The sequence below is a fragment of the Benincasa hispida genome, chromosome 9 (assembly GCF_009727055.1).
Source record: "Benincasa hispida cultivar B227 chromosome 9, ASM972705v1, whole genome shotgun sequence".
NCBI lineage: Eukaryota > Viridiplantae > Streptophyta > Magnoliopsida > Cucurbitales > Cucurbitaceae > Benincasa > Benincasa hispida.
In genome coordinates, this window is record NC_052357.1 from 72,079,601 (window position 1) to 72,084,732 (window position 5,132).

A 5,132-nucleotide genomic window follows, 5' to 3' on the forward strand; every position below is an offset into this window, starting at 1 on the left:
TCGTTGTCGTTTAGATGATCGTATAAAGTTTGTGTTATGTGAAGCGCGCTACACGATTACGTACCTCGTGCTTCATCACATAGTAAAAGGTACACGATTATTGCTAGACGATCGTTTAGCTCTAGGAGCGTTGGTAAACGATTGAGCAAAGTGCTTGTTCTTTCGTGTAGACGATCACGGGGAAGTTTGGTACACGATCAGTGGAGATGGGTTGCTTCGTCCAGACAATTCAAGACCCAGTTCACCTATTTGAACCAGAGACTCCTTGATTTTGTAATAGTTAGCTTGTTTTTTTGAGGATTTGAGGCAATTTTTCCCAGTTTATCAACATTTGTTTATTATACATGTGATGTATGGTGTTTATATGGAAAAGTGTTTGACATATAGATTAGAAACCCACCTTAGGTTGTGCAATTATTCATGCATCATGTATTATAAGAGTTATAATATTGCATGAAGAAATTACATGAAAGCATGTGCATGCATCATGAAATATAAGAGTTATATTTATGCGTGCAATGAGCATTATCATGCATCATCTTTATATTATAAGCATTATAGTATAAGGGTGTATGGAAGCATATTTTGCTTGACTCGTTGCTTGTCTATATAAATGTTATATAAAAAGATAGCAATGAATGAAAAATGCATTGAGCATGACACTTAGGCTGTTTGTAAACGTTATGAATGTCTTTCATGTGTCTACTTTGCGTTGTGGTTTTGGTTGTTTCTGTTTATAAGTGTTATAAAGGAAATTAGAACTAAAATCGATAAAAAAAGAGTTGCATGCGGACTTAGGGAGAACTCATGTTTTTAAAAGGGTTTTAAAATTGGATTGAGATAGACCTAAGTTCAAAGGTTCTAATAAGATTAGTAACCAGCTTAACCTTTTAAAATCAGTTTAATAGGATTAAATTGATTGGCACAAAAGATTAAAATTGTATTAAATCTATCTATAAGGGACCTTTTATCTAAGGCGAGTTCTTTCTAGGTTGGGGTACTTAAGCTGATGAAAACGGAACACCCTTATTTGGGAACCTACTTGGAAAGGTGAATTAGACAGATTTTTTGTAAGCATGCGACAGTTGGTCAAAGACTCCGTTAAAGAGTTTAATGGATGATGATCAAAAGTTGTTTAACTATCAAAGGTAAAAGTTACCCTTGGGCAAACCTAAAAAAGTCACTTAGTTAAAATTCTTAGCTGTGTTTTTTCTAAGTGCACTAAACCCTAGGTTATAAAATGCTCAATGAGAGGAAGAGATGTATCTGAAATGTCAATGATTTCACTCACGTTTCTCTCTAAATTTTCACGCCGTAAGATTCATGCTTGGCCTCGTGGTACCTATTCGTTGCTATCGTAATTCGAGCAAGGAGTGTATTGTATAAAATAATTTGGAAAAATAAGTATGAATGATGCGCTGGTACTTTGATGCGTTGATGCGTTAGAGATGTGCAACAGAACGCGTGACACTCCTCTATTGACGTTCAAGTTTTCCCAAATCAGACCCAAGTATAAATCCAATATAGGTTCTTGGTAAGTCCAGGGTCAAACTCAAGGATTCAGATTAAGCTAACGTAGACCTTGCGTTGTAACTATTGTAGGGATATCCTAAATGTATGGCGAAATGTGTTATATACACTAAGGTGTTGTATGTGTGCAAGAAGATATAAAAGGGTTGAGTAGAGAATGATGAGTCGTGTGGAAATGAATTTTAATGCAAGTGGTATGCGTCGATCTAAGATGGATGTACACGAACTAGAATGTGATGAATGAGATAATTTTTTTTATCTTGGTTTATGTGTTAGACTCTATTCGACACTTCTCAATGCGAATGACATAAAAAACCTATCTCTAGGATGCATGCATCAAACACAAGATGCAATAAATACCAGTAAGTCTATCTCTAGATGTACTAGGCGTTCTACTTGATGCTGGCTTATTTATTCTCTCGAATAGTCTAAGCTAAAGATGCTTTCACCACTTTTAATTGGCTTAAGCGTTTGAAATGAAATTTTGCATGAAGTGATGCATCCAACATAAACAAGAAATAAACAATGGAAAAGTGTGATAGATCAAATATGTGAATTTATAAAGAAACAGATTGTCTTTACAAAAGCAATACTTAATCAGATGAAAGGATGAAAGCAATAAATAAGATGAAAGGAAATGAGTCAAGCCGTAGAGTACAATCTCTTGTCCTCTTTGGCTCAATTCTAGTTGTGTACAATCACTTGTATAAGAATTGGATGAAGTGTCTCTCTTAAGCTCGGCTTCCTCCGTCCTTGATCGGCGGAGATGGTGGTTCTCTTCCCTTCTGCTCTTCTTGGCCCCACAACATAGCTCTAAAGATCTAAAACTACGACTAAGCTAATACTGACATTGAGAACTTGAAATTTTCTAAACTTCAAACTCTGCAGGGATTTCTTTTATTTATAAGCATTGGTCTTCTCCAGCTTGATGATGGACAGCATTAAAGTCCATGCCCTGGTCAGCCGCCTGACACTCAGATGCTTTTCAGACGCTGCCTACTGCAAGTGCCCATGCTTGCAAGTGGTAATTTGACACAAACAGCCTGAATCAATGAATCTTCCTTGCGTTGAATCCCTTTGACGCATGGCCCATGCGTTAGACTTTGCCTGTGACACTTCTTAATCATGTGTTAGCCTCTTGTTGAAATCCTGCAATATAATGCGTTAGTGTCGCAGTACTTTAGTAATAAACATTCTTTTGCATGAGTTTGCTAATGTTTGAGTAATTCCATGCGTTTCTTCTAAAACTGAGGAGAATTTATCATTAAAAACCTTAATTGTTCCAACTTAAGAGCCACAATAACTTGTATTTCTACAAGTTATCACCACCCCTAATATTGAACAATGCTTGTCCTCAAGCATTCAATAAATAATTCTTTGTTATCTCCCTTGTCTTTAGTGTGCAGTGTTCACCTCTCATCATATTCAATTATAAGCTTGAGACAAGAGTTTGGAAAATGTAACGCAGGTTGATTCTTTTCTAAAATGAATAATGTTTTATTTCAAGTGCAGCAAGCTTTTTGTTAACAACTCCTTTCGTTTCTCAAAACATTCCCGTTTTTTTCTAAACCAGCAATGCATTAGATTCTTTTTTAAATAAATGCTGAAAAAAATATGAATTTTCAATTACCCATGTGTTGTTTCAAGTGTCCCACTTTCGTTTTGGCTTGCCCCCACGGGTGTCATGCGAGCATCCAACTACGGGTGGAGCCCTTCACAACTAAACTCATATCTAATATTCATGCGTTTCAAGATACAACTTCTTTAAACTAGATAGAGAAGTTTTTTGGGACGCATTGGTCTAAGAGACTTAACTTCGTTTTGGCTTGCCCCCATGGGTGTCATGCGAGTATCTAACAACGGCTAAGTGCCTGTTCCAACTTTTTAACTCATGCCACTTTGACGTTTTTCATTTAGAGTAATGACAAAGGAGTTACATTTAACATTTTTCTATTTTGTTTCCTTTCTTTTTGATGTACTCGGTTAATGCATCTTAAATAGGATTTCCCTCATCCCCAAATTTGGAGAATAGCTAAATCATCATTGCTAAAAGAGAAACAAAATTTTGAAAAGGCTTTGAGAGTTTCGAAAGGAGTTTTGATTCAAGGCTTGCGTGCGTTAGAAAGAAAACATGTAGTCTTTTTAGAGAAGTTCGGGCTTTGTTGATTTTCCTAACGCCTACTCTATACTTATAAATTTCATATTGTTAATATCATTGAGGTAAAGCAAAGCACAAGACTAGAAAATAGCTAAAGAACAAAAAAAACATGCTAAGGTCAAACGCAAGGAAAAAATGTTAGAAGTTTTCTTTCATTTTCATTAGTTAACATGGAATAAACAAACAAGGCAAATACAAAAGATCATCAAATAAAGCAAAGTACAAAATAACAACACCCCAAAACTTCTTGTGCTGGCACGTCGTCCCTGCGTTCTTCTGCAGGGTCTTCATCCATAAAGCGCAGAGGGTTTCTAAGATGAGTAGGTAGTGGTGGCAGGGCAAACATTCTGACCAAGGCCTAATTAATGTACTGCATTGTGTAAACTTGGTCTTGCATTATTTTCTTTTTGCTACCATAAGTAATCCCTTAGAACCTTATTTTTTTTGTTAAAGACCTTCAATGGACGCGGTCAATGGTCTGAGTTGATCACTAATGAAAGTTTTCAACTCCTTAATGTCAGTGTTGCATTGTGGCAGTGCTGGCTCTTCACTTCTTTCAACTAGGTCTTCAAAATTTCCTGCGTTACTCGACTCTAACCCAGTTGGTTCAAAAATGACTGGAGGAGGCACAAAAGTGGGAATTGGAATTGGTGAGGGCAAAAGAAGGGGACAAGGGATGTCTTGATCTACATCGGTAGGCTCTTGGTGCGTTGGATCAAGACTCCCTTCTTACGGGGCCACTGGTGAGTTTTGGAGAGTGAGGTTTAGGTCTGGCCGCGCTTCTTCATCTGTAAATGCAAGCTCTGCTTCCTAATCTTCATTCTCTGAAGCTTCATCGATGTGTTCAATTATCTGGACGCGTCTTCTTTTGGGGGTGCATTTGGAAGATCAAGGTCTGGCTGCCACTTCTTTGCGAGGTAGGGCAGGCTGATGCGGCGAACCGCGAAGCAAACGCCTGATTAACTTGATGTCCATCAGACCGTCAATCTCCTCATAATTATCCCCTAGAGGGATGTCCTCACGTTCATACAGTGCGCAGATCAGCCAAGGAAAATAAAGTTGTCCTCGTGGTTTGGTTTTGATGGCTTTGATCTGATCCCTTATTATTTTCCCTACATCTAGAGGGATGCACTGCATGATATAGTAAGTAGCCAAGATGCGTTCTTTTGACAATGTCTCATCATGCGTTGTAGGCATGATGCTTTTCTTAATCAAATAATACCACAAGTTTGTGTCTGGCTTTAGGGTCCTGGAAGCTAACATCTATGCTCCATTTCTTGACGTTTGCCATTTGCTTCCAGGCTTGGCTACCACTCTTAACGCATCTTCAACTTGGCTCGGAGTTGGTTGTTCCAAGATGCGGGTGCCTTATGCGTCCGGGTTACTTTTGATATTGAACACTTCATTAATCTTATCGGCTAAGAAGCGCACCAATTCCCCATCA